Genomic DNA, 11,661 nt, shown 5'->3' with positions numbered 1-11,661 from the left:
ATGGAAGAACTGGAACATTTTCAGCTTTTAGATATTGTGTATAGATCCTTGTGACATGGCATGGGGCCGTGCATTATCATGCTGAAACATGAGGTGATGGTGGCGGATGAATGGCATTACAATGGTCCTCAGGATCTCGTCACGGTATCTCTGTGCATTCAAATTGCCATCGATAAAATACAATTGTGTTCGTTGTCTGTAGCTTCGGTTGTGCAAACCCACAGTTTCCTCAGCTGTCTGGGTGGCTGGTCTCAGATGATTCCGCAGGTGAAGAAGGCTGAAGTGGAGGTCCTGGGCTGGCATGGTTACACGTGGTCTGCAGTTGTGAGGCCGGTTGGACATACTGCCAAATTCTATAAAACGATTTTGGAGGTGGCTTATGGTAGAGAAATTAACATTAAATTCTCTGGCAACAGCTCTGGTGGACATTCTTGCAGTCAGCATGCCAATTGCACACTTCCTCAACTTGAGACATCTGTGGCATTGTGTGGTGTGACAAAACTGCACATTTTAGTGGCCTTTTACACAACTGTGTAATGATCATGCTGTTTAATCAGCTTCTTGACATGCCACACTTGTCAGGTGGATGGATTATCTTGGCAAAGGAGAAATTGTCACTAACAGGGATGTAAACAAATTTGTGCACAATATTTGAGAGAAATTAACTTTTTCCATATGGAAAATTTCTGGGATCTTTTATTTCAGCTCATGAAACATGGAACCATAACTTTACATGTTGCATTTATATTTTTGTTCTGTATATATTCTGGACATATATTTCAAAAAAGCTGGTGTACAAAACCGAAAGTGAAAGACGCAAAAACTAAACTTAACGGGAAGCATAAAATAGCTTTGAATTAGAATGACAGATCTGTAACTCACGTTTTATGTGAATTTGGTTGGGTTGCCCAAAACGTTACATATTGCAGCTTTTAAAACAGTGTGGGAAATATTATATTTTGCATTTGTGAAATTATTTTGATGTGATAAGAAAGTAGAGGAATTTGTGTTTCTGGAACCGTGCCGCAATTGAGAATCGATTCACGTTTAGATGGAGTTTTTGGCTGTTTTGACTTCAAGCCAATTCGCCCATTAAACAGAACATATAAGGTCCTTGGATTAAGAATTAATGTTAGGTTCCTTTATTCCAATATTGAGCTAGCTAGCCACTGTTACGAAACTACATTGATGTTAGCTAGCTAGCGCTATGCTAGTGTGAGATTGCTATTGAAATGTTATAAACAGACTAGTGAAATGTTCAATGTTATAAACAGACTAGTGGTTTTGTTTCTTCTTTAGGGTTCTTGTCCACATCTACAGTGGCTTGCGAATGTATTCACCCCCTTTGGCATTTTTCTTATTTTGTTGCCTTACAACCTGGAATTAAAATAGATTTTTTGGGGGTTTGTATCATTTGATTTACACAGCATGCCTACCACTTTGAAGATGCAAAATATTTTTTATTGTGAAACAGACAAGAAATAATTAAAAAAACAACTTGAGCGTGCGTAACTATTCACCCCCCAAAGTCAATACTTTGTAGCAATTACAGCTGCGAGTCTCTTGGGGTTTGTCTCTATAAGCTTGGCACATCTAGCCACTGGGATTTTTGCCCATTCTTCAAGACAAAACTGCTCCAGCTCCTTCAAGTTGGATGGGTTCCACTGGTGTACAGTAATCTTTAAGTCATACCACAGATTCTCAATTGGATTGATGTCTGGGCTTTGACCAGGCCATTCCAATACATTTAAATGTTTCCCCTTAAACCACTCGAGTGTTGCTTTAGCAGTATGCTTAGGGTCATTGTCCTGCTGGAAGGTGAACCTCCGTCCCAGTCTCAAATTTTCTGGAAGACTGAAACAGTTTTCCCTCAAGAATTTCCCTGTATTTAGCGCCATCCGTCATTCCTTCAATTCTGACCAGTTTCCCAGTCCCTGCCGATGAAAAACACCCCCACAGCACGATGCTGCTACCACCATGCTTCACTGTGGGGATGGTGTTCTCGGGGTGATGAAAGGTTTTGGGTTTGCGCCAGACATAGCATTTTCCTTGATTGCCAAAATGCAAATGTTTTGTCTTATCTGATCAGATTACCTTCTTCCATATGTTTGGGGAGTCTCCCAAACGTGTTTGCTTATTTTTTTCTTTAAGCAATGGCTTTTTTCCCGGGCACTCTTCCATAAAGCCCAGTTCTGTGGAGTGTACGGCTAAAAGTGGTCCTATGGACAGATACTCCAATCTCCGCTGTGGAGCTTTGCTGCTCCTTCAGGGTTATCTTTGGTCTCTTTGTTGCCCCTCTGATTAATGCCCTCCTTGTCTGGTCTGTGAGTATTGGTGGGTGGCCCTCTCTTGGCAGGTTTGTTGTTATTTAAAAAAAAAATGTTATAATGGATTTAATGGTACTCCGTGGGATGTTCAAAGATTCAGATATATTTTTTAAACCCAACCCTGATCTGTACTTCTCCACAACTTTGTCCCTGACCTGTTTGGAGAGCTCCTTGGTCTTCATGGTGCCGCTTGCTTGGTGGTGCCCCTTGCTTAGTGGTGTTGCAGATGCTGGGGCCTTTCAGAACAGGTGTATATATACTGAGATCATGTGACAGATTATGTGACACTTAGATTGCACACAGTTGGACTTTATTTAACTAATTATGTGACTTCTGAAGGTAATTGGTTGCGCCAGATCTTATTTAGAGGCTTCATAACAAAGGGGGTGAATACATATGCACACATCACTTTTCTGTTTTTTAATTTTTAGAATTTTTTGAAACAAGTATTTTTTTTCACTTCACCAATTTGGACTATTTTGTGTATATCCATTACATGAAATCCAAATAGAAATCAATTTAAATTACAGGTTGTAATGGAACAAAATAGGAAAAACGCAAAGGGGGGTGAATACTTTTGCAAGGCACTGTATGTGTCACCTCGTGCTGGGGAGGGACAATGGCAAGCCAACAAAATTCACCCCTCCACCAAAACCTGTCATCATTGACAAAACACAGTCCGAGGCTTCACTTGCGAAAGTAAGTAGCTAAGGATATTCTAGCCAACAAGCTGTGTTCATAACATTGAAACCATAGTGACGTGACGCTAGCCTGGTCCCATATATGTTTAGGCCTATCACTTTTGCCAACTTCATTGCTGTCATTGTCAAATCAAACATTGGCATGAAGGCTATATATTTAGGCCTATCACTTTTGCCAACTTCATTGCTGTCATTGTCAAACCAAACATTGGCATGAAGGCACAAACAGGCTGGCACTGCCTCACTTATATAATGCCATTTAGCTATAGTAACACTGACTTTACTTTTGCAATTCCTCTTGTTTTTCATCATCAATTATGCCATTCTCAATTAATAATGCTTGCTTCTGTTCTGATTTTGAACACAGGTTCCTGAGTCCAGAATTCATCCTTCCCCGACAGAGAATAAATCCACTTAAGTTCTCCATCGAGCGCAAAGACATGATCCAGCGGAGGTTTATTTTGGTAAGAGACATTTGAGACAGTTGTTGGTTTATAAATCTTATTGCAATACACTCCATCATATTTGCTAGCCAGCCCTGTACAGAACATAGTCTATTGAGAGCTCCATTCAACGACCCATGCTGAGCGCTTGTGTGATGTTCTGTTGCAGTATAGCTACTTGCATTGTTGTTATTCTAAATCTGTTCTTAGATTGCTAATGTAACAAGCTTCATTGTGCTGCTAGGCAGTATAGGCCCATTTCCCAGCCATGTCAGTTGCGCCCGCACTTCCAAATCAGAAACCTGTTTGTTTATATAGAAGTAAATATGATCATGTCGACTTCAGATGCAGCTCATGCAAGTTGGCAAACACGTAATCAGATGGTTATCGTCAGCAACATTTCAGATGTCATCAGAGGATTGATTACCTAGCAAGCCAGTGAGGCAAGGTAAAATATCACAAATAAAGCCAGAAGAATAATACACAGTGCCTTCAGAAAGTATTCATACCACTTGACTTATTCCACATTTTGTTGTGTTTACAGCCTGAATTCCAAATGGATGAAATATATTTTCTACACACAATGCCCCATAATGACAAAGTGAAAACATATTTTTTGACATTTCTGCAAATCTATTGAAAATGAAATACAGAAATATCTAATTTACATACTGTAAGTATTCACACGTGAGTCAATACATGTTAGAATCACCTTTGGCAGCAATAACAGCTGTGAGTCTTTCTGGGTATGTTTCTAAGAGCTTTACACACCTGGATTGTACAATATTTGTATATAATATACAACATTATTATTTTCAAAATTCTTCAAGCCCTGTCAATTTGGTTATTGATCATTGCTAGACAACCCTTTTCAAATCTTTTCATTGATTATCGAGCAGATTTAAGTCAAAACTGTAACTCGGCCACTCAGGAACATTTACTGTCTTCTTGGTAAGCAAATCCAGTGTAGATTGGGCTTTGTGTTTTAGGTTTTTGTCCTGCTGAAAGGTGAATTCATCTCCCAGTGTCAGGTAGAAAGCAGACTGAACCAGGTTTTCCTATAGGATTTTGCCTCTGCTCCCCAGTTGTTAACGGTTACAAGCATACCCATAACATGATGCAACCACGACTACGCTTTAAAATATAGAGAGTGGTACTCAGTAATGGGTTGTATTGGATTTTCCCCAAACATAACACTTTGTATTCAGGACAAAAAGCTAATTGCTTTGCCACATTTTTTGCAGCATTACTTTAGTGCCTTGTTGCAAACAGGATGCCTGATTTGGAATATTTGTATTCTGTACAGGCTTCCTTCTTTTTACTATGTCAATGAGGTTAGTATTGTGGAGTAACTACAATGTTGTTGATCCATCCTCAGTTTTCTCCTATCACAGACATTAAACTCTGTAACTGTTTTAAAGTCACCATTGGTCTCATGGTGAAAACCCTGAGCGGTTTCCTTCCTCTCTGGCAACTGAGTTAGGAAGGACGCCTGTATCTTTCTAATGATTGGGTGTATTGATATACCATCCGAAGTGTAATTAATAACGTTACCATGCTCAAAGGGATGTTCAATGGCTGCTTTATTTTTACCCCTCTGCCAATAGGTGCCCTTCTTTGCAAGGCATTGGAAAACCTCCCTGGTCTATGTGGTTGAATCTGTGTTTGAAATGCACTGCTTGACCGAGGGACCTTGCAGATAATTGTATGTGTCGGGTACAGAGATGAGGCAGTCATTAAAAATCATGTTAATCACTATTAATGCACACAGAGTGAGTCCATGCAACTTATTATGCACATTTTTACTCATGAATCTATTTATACCCAGCAGCATACCACCCTGCATCCCACTGCTGGCTTGCTTCTGAAGGTAAGCTGAGTTGGTCGTGGTCGGTCCCTGGATGGGAGACCAGATGCTGCTGGAAGTGGTGTTGGAGGGCCAGTAGGAGGCACCCTTTCCTGTGGTCTAAAAAAGTATCCCATTGCCCCAGGGCAGTGATTGGGGACATTGCCCTGTGTAGGGTGCCGTCTTTCGGATGGGATGTTAAACGGGTGTCCTGACTCTCTGTGGTCACTAAAGATCCCAATGCACTTATTGTAAGAGTAGGGATGTTAACCCCGGTGTCCTGGCTAAATTCCTAATCTGGCCACCTAAATATCACATCATGGCCACCTAATCATCCCCAACTTACAATTGGCTCATTCATCCTCCTCTCCCCTGTAACTATTCCCCAGGTCGTTGCTGTAAATGAGAATGTGTTCTCAGTCAACTTACCTGATAAAATAAGGATAAAATAAATAACTAAACTAGGCTTGCCATAACAAAGGGGTTGAATACTTATTGACATTTCAGCTTTTCATTTATTATTATTTTGTAAAAAAAAAAAAAAAATTCTACTTTGACATTATGGGATATTGTGTGTAAAAATCTAAAATCTAAATGTGATCCATTTTAAATTCAAGCTGTATCACAACAAAATGTGAAAAAAGTCAAGGGGAAAAAGTCAAGGAGTGTGAATACTTTCTGAAGGCACTGTATTTGTTGAGCATAGCTATAGCCATCAGTCTTGTGTGTTTTCATGGTCATCACTCCCTCACTGCTAAGTTTGTCAAAGTCCCGACATCAGTGTATCGCTAGCTATCTGCTACAGGGCTTTTTGTCCCGAGCATCACTCAAAAGTCTCTTGCTTCCTAGCTCACAAACATCCTTATACCAGTACTTAATCTGGCACCCTCTACCTTGCCAATATAATTTGAATCTCTGTTACACACCTGTTCTTTGCGTGTGGGTCTCATTTAGCAAAAATGAGAGATAAAGTTATACAAACATTTTCAGTACTCACTGCCACCTAGCAAGCTCAATCATATTAATCACTTTGAGGGGAGATACTGGCCTTTCCAGTATATTTTTAAAGGCCCAATCCAGCCATTTTTATATCAATATCAAATCATTTCTGGGTAACAATTAAGTACCTTACTATAATAGTTTTCCATAAAAACTGACAAAAATGATTGGGTCTATTAACTCATTTATCGCCTGTGGATGTCACCATGCAAACATGCTGATAAGAAGGTTCTGTGTAGATTGTATATTGCAGAGTGCCGGGAATAGTCCTTAGGGGAGAGTTATAAAAAGGTTGCCAATATATCGATACAAATATTTTTACATTAAAAACATTATTTTAGCTAGTAAATTCGTTTTTGCATTCTGATGTTGCTAGCCAAGCGGGGTGGTCATACATTTTCTTCTCATGTTTTGACCCAGTTGTTAATTAGAATTATTCTATTAATTCGACGTTGCTATGCTAAACATATCATTGGCGTCTAGCTAGCTAGCAGAGAGTGAATGATGATGAGAGACAAGAACTTCAATTAATAATGAGTTAACCCCCTAGAGGCGATGTCCGCGCCCGTGGAAATCTAATTAACATAATAAAACAATCCCCATAAAAATCTGTCAATTTAAGCTAGAGATCTGTCTCAATCCACTGCATCCGCCGATGTCGCACTTCCGCATCTGTGTTGAAAGGTGGCAGAGCTAGAGCGGTGTTTGTCAGACCATGAGACATCCCAAAAATTGGTCTTCTCACAAAATCGTCTGTAGCGTCCGAACGGTTTGGCCTATTATGACCCCTCTATGGAAAGATGAGACTCACGAAGTGAATGGAAGTATGTATGGAGACTGTTTAGTGCCAAAAATAAGGTGTTAAATACATCTCTCAGATATAGGACAGACACTTCAGAACAAACTTCCTATAGATTTTTGGGGGGGACTGTCTGTTGTTCCATGTAGTGAATATGTTATGCAATGCATATGTATGGGCTAATACCAGTAAGGCCTAAAATGATTTTGAATATATTTTTTTGATACTTCAAGGGGTCTTAAAATTCAAAATGAAATAGCAAAATGATCCTTGGTATGACCTTCTTTAAACAATTTTATATAGCTTAATAGAACCCTTCCTCCGGCTTAGACTGTAATGGGTTAATAAGTATCCAATAGGCCTAGATAGCTAACTTAGCTAGTTGGTGATGTTAATAGTGTCTGTTGATGGCACAAGAGTGGAAGAACTGCCCATGTTCCTGGTGCGGGTTGACAGCCAGTGCTTGCCTCTTCTTTGGCAGAGAATGGGACGTCCCACTTTCACACCGATGGCCACTTACAGCCATTATTTCCCTTGCCTCCAGGCTCGCAACAGACAACTTTTGCATTCTGAGGTTGCTACTCAAGCGGGCTGGTCGTTAGCTCATGTTTTGACCCAGTCGTTAATTCTAATCATTCTTTTTATTCGATGTTGCTATGCTAAACAAAGGATTGGCATGTAGCTAGCTAGAATAGACAAGAACTTCAATAAATAATAATTTAATAAATATACAATAAGCCTACATAGGCTGCACTGGTTAATGAATTAATGTTATTCGGTTTACATGATTAATTATTAGTTTCACATTCATTCTTGGGCTAGCTAACCTTCTGGCATGGGAGAGATCGCATTTGTAAAATGATACATTGTTGCACAGGTCGTTGAGGCAGACAAGTACTGTAGATGTGTAAAACCCCCAACTGTTGCAAAGCAAATAGTAGCATGGAAAAATTAAGTGTAGATGCTTTGCCCCAAGGGAGATGAAGCTTATGAACTTCCTGCCTGGGCTGCGGGATTGTGGAAATATGAGATTTAACATGTCATGGTATTTAGCGGGAGTTGTCCCACTACTCCCACATATCCACCAATCAGGATCCAAACAACCTGTTTTATATGAGGGAATAACACTGATAAAAAATGTTCACACTTACAGTGTTAGTTTCAGCAGCTATTTTACGGTATGATACAAAACACAAGGAACTGCATTTTGACTGCACTGGGCTTTATCCTATGAATGTATTGATAGACTAAAGCAGTCATTGTGTTTTGCAGGAAGTGTCTTAGCTGTGACCATGGCAGACCCTCATGCCAGTGGCAAAATCAACTGCTTTGTGGGCATCTGCATCCAGAGAGGTGGCCACGGACTGGGAGCCACGTTTGTCCTGAGGAAATCATTGACGGCCAAGGTGAGGATGATTATGTAGTACACAAACAGGTCCCCTAGTTAACTGTGTGTGTGTGTGTGTGTGGGGGGGGGGGGGGGGGTGTATATTGCTTCCTGGATAAGCATCTCAGTTGGATGAGTGTGTCAGACCCATTAGTTGTGGAGCTACCCTCTATCTGCAGCAAAGAAGCCCAATTTCCATTGATTTAGTCCAGATATGGCCAACCCTCCTCCTGGTCAATGACCCAATTATTTATCCCGAAGTGTGCACTCAATCATTTGAAAGGAAATAACTGGTTTAAGAAATATGGTGGAAACTCCCAATAGCGCATTAATCTACCAATCCAATGCTTTTAGATTTGTGGGAAGTAGAGAACGAGTGCACACTTCAGGAGATAGGAAATTATTGGGACGCACACCTGGAGAGCAACTTGGTAAACAGGGGTTTGCTCTGTTCTGGTTAGCAGCTAACTAATAGAATCAGGTGGACGGAAGGAGCTCTCCAGGACAAGGGTTGGGGAGCCTTGATTTAGTGTGTGCATGTAACATCTGAGTAAAGCACTGGGCCATGATAACCTTTGGCTAAATACGGTATATCTCTCCATCTGTCTCACTTCCTCAGGAGTGGAGATCTGCTATGAGCTGCGGCTGCAGCAGCTGGAGGTCCTGAAGCTGGAAAAAGTCTGGACAACAACCTGTGGTACCTGAGAGATGCCCTGCCTGAGTACAGCACCGTGGACTTGGACATGAAGCCCATTCCCCACTCTGTCAACGGGGACGTGCCCGTCAACAAAGTAAGTGGCTAGCTCTGACTATTATTCCATTGAATACACATTTTGGCTCGTCTTTATTCTGTTCAAAACAAATCTGACATTTCTGTATTTTTCCCACTAAAGTCAGTTGAAATGAAATGCAAGTGGGTATTGTTTATAAGGAGCATGTATGGCAATTGTGTAAATGCCGAAAAGGGATTGGGGAAAAAAAGAACCAGAGCATCGTAAATAGTTCAGATACATAATTCAGATACCAGTTTGTACAGCAAAGTATTCATCTGACCCCCTATATCTCAGAACAGTATTCATCTGACCCCCTATATCTCAGAACAGTATTTATCTGACCCCTTTTATCTTAGAACAGTTTTTATCTGACCCCCTATTAGGGTTACAAAGGGAAGGGTATATTTCGGTAAACTTTCAAACTAATGGACAATATGGAGACGATATAAAAAATTAATACTATATATGAATAACTGTAAAAGAGTTTCAACTATAAATTACCAAAGTTACAATAAGATTGCCATAGATTTTCTGTTAATTACCAAAATAACTGAAGATTCGGTAACTTTGGAAAACTACCGGTATCTTTGCAACCCTACCCCCTATATCTCCAAAAAGCATTTGTCTGACCCCCGATCGCAGAACAGCATCTTTCTGACCCTTATATCTATCTGCCCCATTCTTCCCTTCAGACCAGAGTGCGTATGCGTCCCAAGCCTTAGTCCAAGCGCTGGAAGCGGCCCAAGTAAGGAGCGGCTCTCCTAGTGGCAGGGGACTTTAATGTAGGCAAACTTAAAACCGTTTTACCTCATTTCTACCAGCATGTCACATGTGCAACTAGAGGAAAAAACCTCTCTACCATCTTTACTCCACACACAGAGACGCATACAAAGCTCTTCCTCGCCCTCCATTTAGCAAATCTGAACGTAATTCTGTCCTCCTGATTCCTGCTTACAAGCAAAAACTAAAGCAGGAAGTACCAGTGACTCGCTCAATACGGAAGTGGTCAGATGACAACTATTTCCATTGACTGTTAATTCCCTCTTGACCTTTAGTCCTCTGCGTTGTCTCTTAAAATATTCTTACATATGTCTTTTGTGTTTGCAAGAATAGAATGCAGTGCAGTATGTATGATCACAAATTAGTATGCTTTCAATGCCACGCTGTCATACTCATTTTCTATTTTCATTGGAAAAATTAAAGCCTGAAGCTTTTCAGGATGAGGGTTGCTCCCACCCCACCCCCTGCTCTACCTTATTGTAGTCAAATAACAAACCTTTTTAATACATTTTTTACATGCCATTGTTGTGGAAATTCTTACATTGACTCAAAGTCAATCTTAAATGATTCATAGTTCCTTATCAGCATGCTGAAGAGGTTCCAACCAACTCAATGCACCAAGTACACATGTTGATCAGGAGCTTCACCGGGGCAGTCCCGTTAGTTCCCTTATATACAGACCAAAGTTACAATACAAATATACAGACCAAAGTTACAATAAGATTGCCTTATTTTTGTAATTAACAGAAAATCTATGGCAATCTTATTGTAACTTTGGTCTGTATATTTGTATTGTAACTTTGGTCTGTAACTTTGGTCTGATTTGCATGATTTAGCTTATTCATCATTCATAATTAATGTTTGCTTAATTCATGTGACTGACCAATACTGGATCATGCATATGACAGACCAATACCTCACGAGGCTTCTTTTCTCTAAGCTGAGACCTTGAAACTGAGATATCTTTCTCAATACAAGGTTCTGGGCGTACTGCCAAATTACAGACACTGATAGTGAGGATTTGTTCAATCAGTCACTTGCATGAACATAGAAATTGGTTATTAGAAAAGCACATAAATGGAACACAGAAATTGGTTATTAGAAAAGCACAAAGATAAGAATTTCCATCACACCATTTAGCAGACACTTTAATCCAAAGCTACTTACAGTCATGTGCGCCTATATTTAACGTACAATTGGTCCTGGGAATCTACCCCACTATCCTGGCATTGCAAACACCATGCTCTACCAACTGAGGTACAGAGGACCATGACTTTTTGTGTTTTAGTAAACTGTAAAGTTACAAGGAACTTGCTTTTGTTATTACCATGATAATACCATATTGTAACACTACATTTATTTTTTACCTTTATTTAACTAGGCAAGTCAGTTAAGAACAAATTCTTATTTGAATTTGAAGAACAAATTCTTACAACGACGGCCTACTGAGGAACAGTGGATTAACTGCCTTGTTCAAGGGCAGAACAACAATTTTTACCTCAGGGATTTGATCCAGCAACCTTTTGGTTACTGGCCCAACGCTCTAACCACTAGGCTACCTACCACTGTTTTTCATAGGTTATTTGTTAGTCAACTTGTCTATAAT

General features: G+C 40.0%; 1 pseudogene; it reads left to right on the top strand.

Moving 5' to 3' along the window:
* Positions 1-2,918: 2,918 nt before the first annotated feature.
* On the top strand, positions 2,919-10,024 carry LOC115192245 (39S ribosomal protein L19, mitochondrial-like; annotated as a pseudogene).
* The last annotated feature ends 1,637 nt before the right edge of the window (positions 10,025-11,661 follow it).

Source organism: Salmo trutta, chromosome 1 (genome assembly GCF_901001165.1).
Source record: "Salmo trutta chromosome 1, fSalTru1.1, whole genome shotgun sequence".
Taxonomy (NCBI): Eukaryota; Metazoa; Chordata; class Actinopteri; order Salmoniformes; family Salmonidae; genus Salmo; species Salmo trutta.
Note: the sequence above shows the minus strand (reverse complement) of the source record. Positions and strands in the feature narration are given on the sequence as shown.